The sequence below is a fragment of the Paramisgurnus dabryanus genome, chromosome 7, assembly GCF_030506205.2.
Source record: "Paramisgurnus dabryanus chromosome 7, PD_genome_1.1, whole genome shotgun sequence".
Lineage (NCBI taxonomy): Eukaryota > Metazoa > Chordata > Actinopteri > Cypriniformes > Cobitidae > Paramisgurnus > Paramisgurnus dabryanus.
Genome location: NC_133343.1, coordinates 25477589 through 25493274, shown reverse-complemented (window position 1 = coordinate 25493274; position 15686 = coordinate 25477589). Strand labels below are relative to the sequence as shown.

Below are 15686 nucleotides of genomic sequence, written 5' to 3'. Positions count from 1 at the left end.
TCCCTCTTATCATAGCGTATTGATCACTATGGGAGCATTTCATCACTTTAGTGGTCTTTCTGCGTGACAAATTGGCCTGGTCATCCCCCAAGACATTTTTCCTTACAACTCAATCTATCCATTATATATCACAGCCCCCATCAACTCCCACATGCATGCTGATGCAGAGGCAGTTTCAGTGATGTAATTCTTGTACATCACTATAAACAAGGGCGTAGATTTGGTTTGAACATTGGGGAGGTTGAAGTGTCAACTGTACATATGTTTTCATTTATTCATTATATAAATATTGGGGGAGTGTAATTGCTACTTTAGATTATAGGGAGGTTATCTCCCTCAATTCAATTTGTTCTGTATTTTTGCAGGTGTGCGGTAAAAATGCATCCCTGTAAACTTCCCAGATGTTCAAAACTAGCAATTACAACCCCCACAATCTCAGTGGATGCAGTAGGACGTCCCAATTTTTGTTTGCTGACGGATATGACACACTTTTGCATGCTATGTAGCAGTGAAGTACACATTTTTGGATGTACACTATTCTAACAGTGCTGTCTGACAGTAGTAGTTTATAACAATATATGTGCATTGTGTTTGTAACAGGCCGTTTTAGAGGCATATATGACAAGGATGTGACAATGATTGTGGTTGGGAGGCCACACATTGGATGTGTTTACTACACACACACACACACACACACACACACACACACACACACACATCTAGACCCTTATGCTTACTACTCTATATCATCAGAAGAGCTTTTCAAATAATAAGAAAGTTTAAGAGGAAGAAGTTTGCTGGAAAAAGTAGGTTAATCCAGAACTGTATAGGGAGATGATGTGAAATAGAAGCATTTCTCTCCCTCCGGACAGCAGCGCACTTTTTGTCTCAAGTAAGGGATTTATATATACTGTACAGTCCATTATACAACAGCAAAGATGCATATATTCAATCATTTCATATCTTGCTATTTTAGTACATTTCTGGAGTAAAGTTCACGAAAAGAATCTCCCATGTGGATCTTTCCAGAAGACTATGGATATAGCTGATTCAGCAGGACGGTCCCAGAAACTTTTCCTGTCATGTTTAAGCAAAGTCTGAAATTTAGCCTGCAGACTAAAAACTGATAACAGAAAACGAAACAATTCTCACTAAAGTGCAATAACGACAGTATGAGGGTAGAAAACATGTCAAATATGATAAATAAAGAGCTGTTTACCCAGAGCTGTGGTGAGTTTCAAAGCCTTTTTATAAACAGTGTAAAATGTATTTCACTTTTCTGTAACAGAGTCTGTTAAACTGCAGCATTATTGTGTGATCAGGACACAACTTTTTAAAGACACATTCAAATTGGGACGGCCTTACTAGCCTTCAGTCGGGATGCTGTGAGGTTGCTCTTAAAATGCAGCATTTAGAGGTCGCAGCCTTCGAATTGGGACTTCAGCCTTCAGTTTCAGTAGCATTATAACAGCATTTATTCAGCTACAATGTAAAAAGTGAAAAGTTGGATCAACTTAAAACTTCAATAACACCCAAAAAACTTTAGTGTCATGTTAGATGAAAAATGTAAGTTGAATAAATCTTAAATCGCCAGTAAGATGCCAATTTTAAGCGTCCTATCACTGTTTATAAGTCCCCGGACAACAGGTTTAAATGCATGCAAGGTCAAAATACTGTAATTTTCTCAAAATATAAATTTAAAATTACCCCATTTCTTAGAGATCCTCAACTGATTTGTGTGAAGCCGTTCAACGACTCAGTCTGCCTAAACCCCACCTTTCAGTAGCCCACTGCTCGGACTGGTCAACTGACAGAGTCTCTGCACAGACCACAGATCAGTGGCACAGACCAACAATAGTGCAACATGTATTGACCTAGTGCTAACATGATTTACTGAGAAGACATTATCGACATTAATACATATCATTTATCATTAATCCAAGCAATGAAAATGACGGTAGAAACAAAGATTTTATACTTATTTAAACATTTATGTAAGCTAACGGGTCATAGCAAAACTGTAAGTGAGCATGCGTTAGCCGCTTGCTTACGTGACTCTCTGACAATATAATAAGAGTTTAAACAACGACATCATTCATCATTAATCCAAGCAATAAAATTGATGATAGAAACTAACAATTTTACATTCATGTAAGCATTTATGTAAACTAACCGGGTCATAGCAAAACTGTAAGTGAGCATGCATTAGCCGCTTGCTAACGTGACTTTCTGACAATATAATAAGAGTTTAAACAACAAAATCATTGATCCAAGCAATAAAAACGACGATAGAAACTAACAATTTTACATTCATTTAAGCATTTATGTAAACTAACCGGGTCATAGCAAAACTGTAAGTGAGCATGCTTTAAAACCGCTTGCTAACGTGACTCTCTGACAGTATATGAAAAGTTTAAACAACGACATCATTCATCATTAATCCAAGCAATAAAACGACGATAAACATTTTACACTCATTTAAGTAAGTATGTAGCTATAATCATACTTACAGGTTGTGGTTAGGAGACGCATGTTGTTCCAAATAAAGTGGGTACTGAACCACGTCTAGTAAATCCCTCCGTTAAAAATAAATTTTAACCACTGATTCTTCACAGCCAAACGTTTAGTATATCCCTCCTTCACAGCGTGATATGATGTTTACACACTAACTAGCTGTGGGCAGGTCATAGTTTTCGTTTCTCCCGCGGGCAAGGCTTTAGGCGGAGATTAGTATCTTGTTTGACGTAGAAGTGTTTGTGTGACGTGGAAAAAGTCAGGCAGGAGATCCAATCCATATAACGACTCGTTTCAGCAATTCAGAGTCGACTCCCTACTTTAGAAGCCAATAACTTTATTAATCGCACACTTTTTTCTTTGCACATTGTTAACATTGATGGACAGCTACATTGCAATACATGTCAGTTTCGATTTTGGATCTGTGTGGCTCTTTAATTTTTGTAGGTTGTAAGTAAGTAACTTGAACCAACTTTTCATGGCAATTTGGTTGCTATGATACTTCTGTTTTGTTTATCAGTCATTGTACATTGCGTCGGTTGTTTGGTGTTCAGGATGCTCCGATCAGGATTTTTGCAGCCGATACTGATTACCGATTTGTTGTCTTCGTGATCGGCCGATACCAATGCCCCATTTTTCTAGCTGATTTGCAAGCTCTTTGATGACTGTAACTGTTAACATGCTTTCTAGATTAAGTAATACCACAGATGTTGCCTTTGTTTGCAGTAGTTAGGTATATTGTTTTAATAGAGAATCAAATAAATTAGCACAACAAATATTTCTTCTGCAAAGAAAAATTTTATAAGCCTTTAAAAAGGCTGTCGGTTCAAAGTAATGAAAATAAAACACTTCACAGTATTTACTGTATGAATTAAATATAAACGCATTCTAGAAAGTACAACAGTTCTTCAGCGAAGAGAAGAGAGTGATTTTATTGATCATGAATTAGGTTACTGTAGCTTTAATACGTGAGAGAAATCGGTCTGTACATATGCACTGATGATTTAAAACGCATGCAAATACAGTAATAAACTTCCGGCATGATCATGCAATGTCCGCGTTAGTATTGCATACGCTGTTTAATGGGGATGTGAAGACTCTGTTTAGGCAATCCAAATTTGCAGGTCGCACATGAGCAACAGGTTGTAAAAATGCTTGTACTGCGTAAAAATCTCCAATTGCAGCTGCATTCAGAAGCCCTATGATGGCAAAAGTAAACAGAAAGATTGGTTCATGAGATTTAGCGAGTACTGATCAAATCACTTAATGCTGTTATCGGCCGATATTGATCAGTGGCCGATCGATCGGAGCGTCCCTAGTTGGTGTGATATTTGTCCCACCTCTCCTCCATTGTGATTAGACGATTATGTGAAAAGTGACATTGACGAGCTTAGCGTTTCACCCAAAGTTGAAATTTTTTAAATTTCCGCTCGGCGCAGACAAAAATCACCAGCAGTGCTGCACTTTTATTAGTAACAATTGAAAACATACGCTGTTCGCATGATAAAGCATTTTTTAAAATGCTGGAAAAACTGGAACTGGAACTAGGGCTGCACATTTCTTGCTAAAATGTGAATCACGATTTTTCTCCATGGGAAATAATATCATGATTCTCTGACACAATCCCCATCTTTTTTTCCCAACAAAAACATTAACTGCACTTAAGAAAAAAAATGTGCTACACAGGACTTTCAGTTAAAATAAAGTACTGTACTGTAAAGTACTTGTCGTGCTTCCCATCTGTGCACAGTCAGACAAATTCCCTCTGCTTCAAAGACTGGAGCTACCTAAAGTATAGTTACATGCATGCTTGACTTTTTTGAAAGCTATTTTCCTTTAGCAAAGTTGGAACAAACACAACTCTAAGCAGGGGCGTCTGAAGCAAAAATAGTAGGTGGTTCCAAAACATTTACTGGAGTAGATGCCATTTTCTTGTATTCTGGTGCCTTTTAATTAAACGCTTGCTTTTATTACCTAAAAGCTTTGTTTACCTTGTTGCGTTGTGGCTCGCGGGATTGCAGCAGGTGAAAGAAGTGAAAACACAAAATGAAGTTTAAATTATATGGACTCTAAATAAACCAAGTGGATTTAAGGAAACAGCAGCGTGGAAGTCAAGGCTGTATCAGAAATGCGGTATGGAGTTTAATTTATATGGGCATTACTCTCTAGTGGAATGGTTTTGACTGACGGCACTCTGACAAGTGAACAGATATGCGCTAAATTAGAAAAAACGTGAGTGGGTCCAATATCATTGGTCTTAAAAAGTGATTGGGTCACCCACATATAATGGTTCCGACACCCAAGGAACATTTTACGACTTTATAATGAACCCCCAGGGTTTGTCCCAGTCATAGGCGGCTGATTTTAACAATTGCAAATCTGTTTGTGCATGTGCTATCTTCAGGTTAACCTTGCATGCCCCAAATTTCATTTTTAGATTAAACACACTAAAATCTTGTGGTCAGTGTCATTCTTCTATTAAATTTTCTTCCAAACAAAGCGGTAAGGAGGAAGATGAGTGCCTTTCATACTTAAGCTGATTACCTAGTAAATCAGTTTATTACCGGATGTGATGGGAAGGTGAGATGCAGACTAGAACATTCCTCTGTGGATGAAATTGTTTTGGTTGTTCACTGCACGGCAGAAATGAGAAAAGCTAATTACGAATTTAATTATAATTGTTTAGCACTGCTAACAAGATATTCAGGCCATGCTTTAACAGTATTAGGATTTATCATGTTTATATATATATATAGGACTGTCGCTCCTTGTCGAGTTGACTTAATTTAAAGTGGAAATGAAGCAGTCACACAAGTTCATTTTTTAGGTAAATGGACTTCTACTCTGCCACATCCTGTGACATCACAGGGTTGGTTGTCCTGCCTGAGCTCAATAGATACAATAGTAAAGAGACGGACAAAGACAGACAGTGGAGGACAGATAGAGAAAGAAGAAAACTGAAAGCAACAGGGCGTCAGAAGACATTGAAAGAGAGGCCATTATTGCATGCAGTTCTGCTGTGCAGACAGTGAAGCATTACTGTTATCCATTTCAGTGGCAGTTTATGTAAATGGACTTTTCTGTCCTTTGCTTTAACACTAACATTTGTGGCCAATGCAATTGGCCCTGTTGGCCTGTTGTTTTCAGTTTTCAGGATGGTGGCGCCCATTTCTTTTAAATGGTTACATTTATAGTAATTGTTTTATATTTAGAAGTCAGTTTACTAAAAAATTTTAACTTTTCTGACTGCTTAATTTCCACTTTAAACGTTATTTCAACACAAATAATGCTTGCTTCATGTTTAATCATCGAGCTTGATCCATCCATAAAGTAGAATTGTCGAAACTGGGCAGGGGATTTTCTGTTCCCAATACGTTTTGCGTGAGACTGCCTGTGGTTTTTCTTTGTAATTGTTTTTTTTTTTAAACTTTGTATTTATTAAATTTTGTTGTAAATCCCCCCAAAGAACATTCCAGAATATACAATTTAAACAGTTACAGAACACCATTTTCCACCCCGTCCGATAAAAATAAATAAAAGGACAAAAAGTAAATAAATAAATAAAATGAAATTGAAGAGAACATATATATACAGTATATATATATATATATATATATATATATATATATATATATATATAAATAGTAAATAAAATAACACAAACAAAAACTACTGTGCGTATACATACTTACATACATACAAAACCCCGAAGAATAATTACAAATGTTCATATACAAATATCGGTTGTTGAATGAAAAAAATATTTAAGAGCAAGCAATCTTTACATTTCAATTTGTCTATCTATTCACAAATTGTACAAAGGGGGACCATATCTTTTTAAACACCTCTGCTTTACCTCTAGTTGCATAGGTCAATTTTTCAAGAGCAAGATTAGAAATCATCTCTTTAGTCCAGTGTGAGAGAGTAGGTCTCTGAATATTTTTCCACTCGAGTGCAACTACGCGTTTGGCTTGTAGTAGACTGAAATCTACCAGCTTCTGTATACTTGCACTAACAGATACATTTTCAGGATAAATATGCAGTAAACATAGTTTAGGGTCCATAGGAATATACTCTCCAATCATTTCAGAAATCACATCCAAAACCTCCTTCCAGAATTCCTGTAACTCTTTACATTGCCACATGCAATGAAACAATGTACCAGTTTCATCATTACATTTTATGCAATTGTCTGGTATGTTAGGGTTAATCCTATGCAATTTAACAGGGGTGATATATGTCCTAAACATCCATTTATACTGTATTATTCTGCATCTAGTATTGATAGACTGAGTTTGAGCTAACAGGCAAGATTGTTCCCATTCCTCCACAGTGATCTCCACCTGGAGATCTCTTTTCCATGCTGAAAGGTATGCCTGGGAGCTCTCTTTTGATCCAGATAGTAATGTCTTGTAAAGCACAGAAATCTTTCCTCTATCATTTATATGATTCAGAGTAATTCGTTCTAAAGTAGAAGGTTGAGGTTCTGAATATGCTTTTATTTTGGAGTATATGTAACTCCTAATTTGAAGATATTTAAAGAAATGAGTTTGGGGGAGTATATATTTGGCAACCAACTGTTGGAAGGTCATTAGTGTACCTCCTTCATACAAGTTTTTTAACATACATATTCCTTTCAACTGCCAATTTTTAAACCCCATATCGTTTCTTCCAGGTTTGAAGTCATTATTGCCCCATATTGGGGAAAAGGGAGAGATCGATACAGTTTCCTCCAAAAATGAATGGGCCTCATACCAAACTGATATGGTATTTCGGAGAAGGGGGTTGAGAGTGGACTTTTTTAGTGCTTTGATTGGAGCTGAGTATATATATGACTGTATAGGAAGTGGTATGTCATCTTTCTCAATATCGATCCAAGCTGGTTGGTCTGTTGTAGAAAAGTAAAACATAGCTGTTCGAAGTTGTGCCGCCCAGTAGTAATGTTTTATGTTTGGCATTTGAAGCCCTCCTCGATCACGGTAGATAAAGAAGGGATAAACGTAGCCGAGGGCGCCTATTATTCCATATGAATCTTGTAAGGGCTTTACTAAGGGTGGAGAGGAGATCAGCAGGTAGTGGAAGAGGTATAGATTGAAAAAGATATAGATATTTTGGCAAAACCGACATTTTGATTATACTTATACGGCCCACTAAGGAGATTGGCATTGTGTTCCATTTGTCTAGAGATTCCAGGACTCTCTGCAGTAACGGATCATAATTAGAGGGAACTATATCATCTATATTAGGTGTTATTCTAATCCCCAAGTAGGTGAAGCCATCAGTCGCGTTGTTAAATTGTGTATAACATGCCGGGGCTTTCCTCTCCTGTTCATTTAATAATAACAGAATACTTTTATTATTATTGACTTTATAACCAGAGAATTTTCCAAATTTCTCCAGTATATTCATCAGGGCAGGGATGGAGTTTTTCAAATTGGTTAAAAATAAAACTATGTCATCTGCAAATAGGGATATACGGTGTTCCCTCTCTCCGATCTTCATACCCCTTATATCTGGATTTTTCCTAATAGTCATAGCCAAGGGTTCAATGGCAAACAAAAACAGTAAAGGGGATAATGGGCATCCTTGTCTCGTACCTCTAGTCAAATCAAACAATTTTGAGATATTATTGTTTGTTATAACTTGGGCAAGTGGTTTATTGTAAAGCAATTTGAGCCATTTTAAATATTCTGTTCCTATTCCAAATCTTCTAAGTGCTTCAAATAGGTAACCCCATTCGATCCTGTCAAATGCTTTTTCCGCATCTAAGGATAGCATTGCATGGTCTTTGTTGTTATGTTTTTTATATAATATGTTTAAAACTCTACGTATATTATTAAAACCCTGTCTACCTATAACAAATCCATTTTGGTCTTCCAGAATCAGTTTGGGTACATGAATTTCAATCCTTTTTGCTAAAGCTTTGCATAGTATTTTTGTATCGCATGACATCAGTGAGATAGGTCGATAAGATGTCCTATCTGTTGGAGATTTACCCGGTTTTAACACTAGAGTGATTAATGCAGACCTTAAAGATGGGGGCAGTATTCCTGTTGCATATGATTCATTAAACACTTCCAGAAGATGAGGTAGTAGTTTTTTAGAAAATGTTTTATAAATCTCTAGTGGCAAGCCATCAGGCCCAGGTGCTTTTCCACTGTTCATACTTTGTACCACTTCTGTCAATTCTTCGATACTTAAATTGTTTTCCAGATCTGGTTTGGTATCTTCTGTCAATTGGGGAAAGTCAAGTTCATCTAGAATATTATTTTGATCTACTGGGGTATCTAAACATTCAGAATTATATAGATTTTCATAATATGATTTGAAGGCATCATTAATTTCTATTGGATCAATCAAAGATTGTCCATTGTCTAGCAAAATTTAGTTTATAGCTCTATTTGCTTGTATCTTTTTTATTCTCCACGCCAACAGTTTCCCGGGTTTCTCACCTTGATCGTAGTAAGACTGCTTTAACCACATCAAATTTGTAGCTATTTTACTACTAGTCAATTTATTGTATTGTGCTTTCAACGAAAGAAGCTTTTTCTTTTCCTCAGGGTTATCATTAACAAAAAGTTGTAATTCTATTTCTTTGATTTGTTGATCAAGATTTCCCAATTGTTTATAGTATTCTTTGGACTTACTCCTTGTGTAACTCATTATTTCACCTCTTATATAAGCCTTAAAGGCTTCCCACCTTATTGAGGCACTAGTCTGGTCTGTATTAATATTAAAATATTCATCTATTTTCCCCCCTATAAAATCTACAAATTTTGAGCTTTGGAGCCAGCTTGTTTGGAATCTAAATCTAAATGGAGTAGAGTATAAATTACAAAACTGTATAGTAAATGAAATGGGGGCATGGTCAGACAATAGAATACTATCATACCAGCATTTTCCTATTTTGGACAGCAGGGTAGTAGAAACTAGGAAGTAGTCAATCCTAGAGTAAGTTTTATGGGTGTTTGAAATACATGAATATTCTCTTTTATTGAGATTGAGATGTCTCCATATCTCAGTTAAGTTTAAATCTTTTATACAGTTTTTTATTACTTTCCTTGATTGTTGATGTGTACTGTCGGAACCCGTGGAACGATCAAGCTGTATGTCAAGAACACAATTAAAATCACCTCCAATTATATAATGTCCTGAATATGCTGATAATGTATGAAAAAAATTTTGATGGAAAGAATAATCATCATCATTAGGAGCATATATACTTATTAAGGTTACTTGTACATTCACAATTGAACCATTGAGAATTATAAATCTACCTCGCGGATCAATATGCTGCTTGTGTAACCGAAAAGGGACCGATTTATGAACAAGAATCATAACCCCTCGAGCATGTGAGCTATATGGGGCAGAAAAAACCTGTCCTGGCCATCTTTTGGAAACTCGACTCGTATCCTCCTTTAACAGATGCGTTTCTTGCAAGAAGAGTAAATTAACCTTCATTTGTTCAAGCCTACCTAATACCTGTTTTAACTTAACAAGTTTATTCAGTCCCCTTACGTTCCAACTGCTTATTTTTAGCTCTAGTATATTAACTTAGGGATGGTAATTTATGTAAAATAAGGAATTTCTGCATCCAAAGATTTGACTGCTTGACTTGTTTTGTAGAAAGAAAAAAAAAAAAAAAAAAAAAACAACAACAACAACACAAAAACACAAAAAACAAGAAAAAAAACCGTGCATTTTTCTCAAACGAACTGCACTAACAACCCACCCTTCTAAACTTTGGTTATGGAAAACAATAGATCCACTAAAGGTGGAGCAACACAGTGTAAATATGTGAACAATGGTTAACATTACATTGAAAACGCTAAGAACAGCGCGAGCTGCCCATAAGCAATACCCTTATTAAATAAAATGCAGTCTGTATACCAGATTCATATCGTGGCCATATGATGTCAGAGCTTTCAGGTTCAGTTTTCACTGACTTCGTGTCAGTTGCAAAATGTGGTATATGCCCAAAGTTTACCTTTTGTTACTTAAATGGAGATTGACGGAGTTCACGCGATAGACTTTAGCGCCCGAATGTACTCCTCCGCTTCTATGACGGTCTTGAAGATGTGTCGCTTATCTTCGTGAGTCACTATTAAATGAGCTGGGTAAAGCATACCGTAACGAATATTCATGGATTTCAGCTGGGCTTTTACTCCATCGAAGCATCGCTGACGTTGGCGAGTCTCTGCTGACAGGTCTGGAAACAGACTAATCCGGTGGACTCCGTAGCGTATCTCCTTTATTTTCCTGGCAGCCCTCAGTGTCTTTTCACGATCTTTGTAATTCAGAAACTTCATCACTATTGTTCTGGGAGTATTAGGACGATTTGGGTTGGTTTGGCCCACCCGATGTGCCCGTTCAATTATCGGAGCTTCTGTAAAACAGTCAGTCAGAACTTTGGGAAGCCAGTCCTCCAGAAAAGCACACGCATCCGAGCCCTCAGTTTTCTCCGGTAGACCCACCATTCTTAGGTTTGAACGGCGTCCTCGATCTTCCAAATCCTGAATCTTGTTAGATAGCATCTCAACCGTTTGTTCTAGTTTGTTGGTTTTCTGTCGGAGCGTAGTGACGTCTTCCTCCGTTTGAGAGATCCTTTCCTCTGCTTCTCGGATTCTTTTAGATTGTGACAGCATCTCTGCCTTAAGCCCGTTTATGGCTTCTAACATATCAGTGGATTGCTTGGTCATGTCATCTCTTATTGATTGGATTGCTGAAAGTATCGAGTTTGTAGCCTCGCTCCCGTTAGCATCGCTCTGGTCGTTAACCGCTAGCTTGTTGGTTTGATCTGCGTTGTCGGAGCTCGCTTGAGGCTGAGGTTTCGGCGGTTGTCCCGTTTTTGTGTTTTTTGGAGGCATGGTCATTTGCAGAAAACTTTTTTGTTGTTTTAACCAGTTGAGGGTAAGCCTTGGTTGCTATGTAGAGTTAAATTTCAGGAGTATTAGCGTCAGCTCAAAACAACGTGACCTACCAGCTGCGCGCCATAACCGGAAGTCTTCTTTGTAATTGTTATTTTATATTTTTTGGTCAAGAGAAAGATCCGTTAGTGTTGAACGTTTACTTTCTTGACGTTTTAAAAGAGACAATATTTTTGGTGACCATTCTTAAGAAAAGTGGTGAAAGGAACAAAGCTAATCAAAATGTGTGTTAACTCTTTCCCCGCCAGCGTTTTTAAAAAAAGTTGCCAGCCAGCCACAGCATTTTTCATGATTTTCACAAAAGTTTAATGCCTTCCAGAAAACGTTCTTCTTTAAATATATAAACAAACAATATATCAGATGAAAGAACAGACCTCTCAAACATGGGTAGGTTTCTTCAAAAACACCATATTTTTGAGCAAAAAGCTGAGATAATTCCATTTTTGTGAAGGACTTTTGATAGAGATCAGATGCAGAGCGATCTTTAAAACATACACTGAGTTCTTTCTCTTTCACGTGAGGTGCTACTTCCGGGTTGTATAAGTTGAGGAAGTGCAACTTCTGGTGGATAATAGCGGTATTGCGGAAAGACGGAGAATCTCGTCATTGCAGTGAAGCGTTTTCTCTTAATTGACGAGATATCTCGTCAATGGCGGTGAAAGAGTTAATTCACTCAATGAGCAATGACTGGGCTAATGCCTGTACTGAGATCAGTCTTTTTTGCTTATCTCGAGTTTCAGAAGTTTTAGAAGCCAGAATGTTTAATTTCTGCCTTCAACTCCGTGGTTCTCAAACTTTTTGTAGTGTGCTGCCGGTAAGTAGCCTTATTTTTTGAGGTTTAATTACAGAATTTATAATAAATTGATTTTTATAAAATATCAAACAACTGGGGCACCCTTGACCCCCCAGTTGAAAGATGAATGAGAATTTGATATCACATTAACTGAAATATGCAAATGGTGAACTTTAACTCTTTCCCCGCCATTGACGAGATATCTCGTCAATTAAGAGAAAACGCTTCCCCGCCAATGACGAGATTTTCCGTCTTTCCGCAATACCGCTATTATCCACCAGGTGGCACCCTTCCGCAACTTTTTAAAACCGGAAGTATTGCCCTATGGCAAGCTGCAGCATGTCCGTGTCTGTTTTAAAGATCGCTCTGAATGGGATCTCTATGAAAAGTCAGTCACAAAAATGGAATTATTTTTGCTTTTTGCTCAAAATATGGTGTTTTTGCAAAAACCTACCCATATTCAAAAGTTGATTGCAAAAGAACCACTTAAGGTAGGATAAAACGGGTTTTTTTGTTTGAAAGCAGAGGGTCTGTTCTTTCATTTGGTATATTGTATGTTTATTTATTTAAAGAAGAACATTTTCTGGAAGGCATTAAACTTTGGTGAAAATCATGAAAAACGCTGGCGCTGGCTGGCAACTTTTTTTAAAAACGCTGGCGGTGAAAGAGTTAATCACAATTTATTAGTTCTTGAAAAAAAAAACATCTTCGTTAAACACAACATGTACAACTTATGTAGATATTTATGTTACTCCAACATTTTTTCAGTTGCATGATGTAATTTAAAGCACGAATCTCTCACTATCCGTGCGTTCACACCACCACCAGCAAGAGCATTAAACTGAAAGAATTAATTTTTCAAGAATGCTCCAACAAGCAGCGGCGCATTTTGGACAACGTAAGCATTGTGGAGAGTTGAAATCAAGTTAACTTTATTGTAATGAGCTGTGACGCAGCTCGGCTGCAACCAATTGACCTATCGCTAAGCCCCACCCCTCAAGCGCAGATGAGCAATGGCAGTTGAGTATCAGTTGCATTGGGACCGAATCTCTGACAACAGCGGGTTTCAGCGCCACAGAAAAGCATTGTAAAATCATAAACTTACATCGATTTTGTTGTGTTATGCTGCTAAAATGATAAAACAATGTGCCTGGGGTACTTATAACAGTAATCCCAGGTATCTTGGGAGATATAAGAGCAAAATGCTTCATAATGTCCAGATCAACAAGTGTGTATACATTTTTTCTAAGGTACAGTACTGTGCAAAATCTTAGGCCACCATGCCAGAATTAGATTTTTTGTTTTTGCAGTATTACAGTGATCATATATAATTGTTTTTCAGTCTCTTTAGTAGAATACATCCAGAAAATGTGTATATAGCATTAAAAACTGTATAAAAATGTAAACTGATGTGTCAAGTTTTTAGGGTAAACTCCCCTTCCACTTGAGCAATAGCAGGAAACTGCAGGATCTCTTAAATCTAAATAAAATTAAATCCTAATTTCTAATTTTAAAGAAATTCGTTTTTTTACTTTATTCTGCTCAAAAACGCTCAAGATGTGTTTAGTGCCAAGAGAGGTCACACTAAACACTGATGATGAAAATTTCACTTTAATTTAATTTTTTGTACTTATTTCATGTATTTTCTGATTGTTTCTTAATAAAATAGATTGAAAAATAAATTTGGATGGACATTAAAACTTCTAAAACAACAAGTAGTGGTGGCCTTAGACTTTTGCACAGTACTGTAAGATGAAGAAACAATCATTTTATCTGTGCTACTGTCACCTAAATGTTTTTAATACTAATCATTATGCACTAAAACAGCCTCTGGTAAGTTAGATAGCATTAGGTAGCTTGTGCTAACATTAGCTAAAAAATTCGCATGATCCGCAAAATGCACAAAAAGCACCATTCGCGCGTACCGCGCAAAATGTTCAATTTGCGCCTTTCGTGTGAACTAGACACGCGAACGAGGCGGAAACTCGTCTTCCACGCCGCGCCAAACGCCTCATCCACGCCGCGCCAAACGCCTCATCCGCGCCGCGCCAAACGCCTCATCCGCGCCGCGCCAAACGCCTCATCCGCGCCGCGGGACCTCCAGACGTGTGTCAACACGTCTTCACTTTGACTAAACACTGAAATCACTCGCGCTTCACACCTCTACCGCGGTTGGTGTAAATGCAGCATAAAGGAGGTCGCACACCGGATACGCAGCGCCGCGTCAAGATGTGTCTTGGACAACTCGGAGGTATCGTACACAGAAACTGCACATTAAATAGCGAAAGTCAGATAGCGTCTACTTCAAAATGCTAAATATATGTTAGAAGCCAATGTTAAAGGCTAACGATTTGGGACAAATATGATGTTATATGTATGTTAAACTATGTGAGTGGCGCTCTGTAGCACGACAGGGATTTGAGCAGTGTCTTGAGTCACAGCAGACAGACGCCAGGCGGCTAGAAAACAATGTGTTCTGTTTTTTTAGAACGGCGCGGTGCTGAGTCATGGAACCAAGCTTTGCACAAAACATTAGTGGTGCATGCCTGTCGTGATGCTATGGTGTTGTCTGTGGTTGCTAAGGACATTGCTATTGTTGCTAAGATGTGTGATCACCTCCTGATCTCAGATATTCTGGTCCCTAGATAAGACTCAGATCTCACCTTCAATAGGAATACATTGTAGCAATTTTTCATGCCAAAAACATCATAAGTCAGATCACCTCGAAATGTAATACCAAACCTCTCTTGGATAAGCCCCAAGAATTGAACTCAAACTCTGCAGGACGAGTTACGAACCAAATGTTAATGGGGGATTTGAGCAAAGCCCTGGTCCAAGTATAGCATCACTGATGTTGCCATAGTAAGCCACACTTATAAAACAGTATAATTTCAAAGCAGCACTCTGTTTGCATAAAGACAAGCTTTTGATAGCAGATGTTAGCTTGGCAGAACACGTCATGGAATGATTGAGATTTTGGAGCAAATGTGTTCACTCTTTTATAATATATGGCTTAAGGAGAGCTAACTGTATGGCACAGAGGTATAATACAGTTTTTTGTGAACTGTATGTGCACGCTACAGGTTGCTGCTCCATTTTCCGAAAGACCAATAAAAAGCAGCAAATGTTTCGAAGGAGTTCACGGCTTTGCCTCCAGCTTAAAACCGTAACCTATTTAGCTGTTTCATTGAGCCTGGAAAACCCTGTAGTTTCCATCGATAAAGCAACCCTGGGGTGTCCATAATGAGGCAAATGCCTTCCAGACTGCCAGCATATGCGACTGAGGTTGAAGTTGACCCTGCGGAGTTCTGCGGTACAATCATGCGTCACGCTAACATTTCTCCACAAGTCACCCAACCACTTAACTGTCACTTGGTCTGTGAGGGGTAGGATGATCTGAGAAAGCTGGCATTTTAAAATCATTTTACAATCAAACCTTTGAGGAGGATGTC

At 37.7% G+C, this 15686-nt stretch overlaps 1 protein-coding gene across 3 annotated transcripts in view; it reads left to right on the top strand.

Annotated features, from left to right (window-relative positions):
• The window catches only part of gabrg3 (gamma-aminobutyric acid type A receptor subunit gamma3), a 163535-nt gene that overhangs the window by 67083 nt on the left and 80766 nt on the right, over positions 1-15686 (top strand). The window lies entirely within an intron of this gene.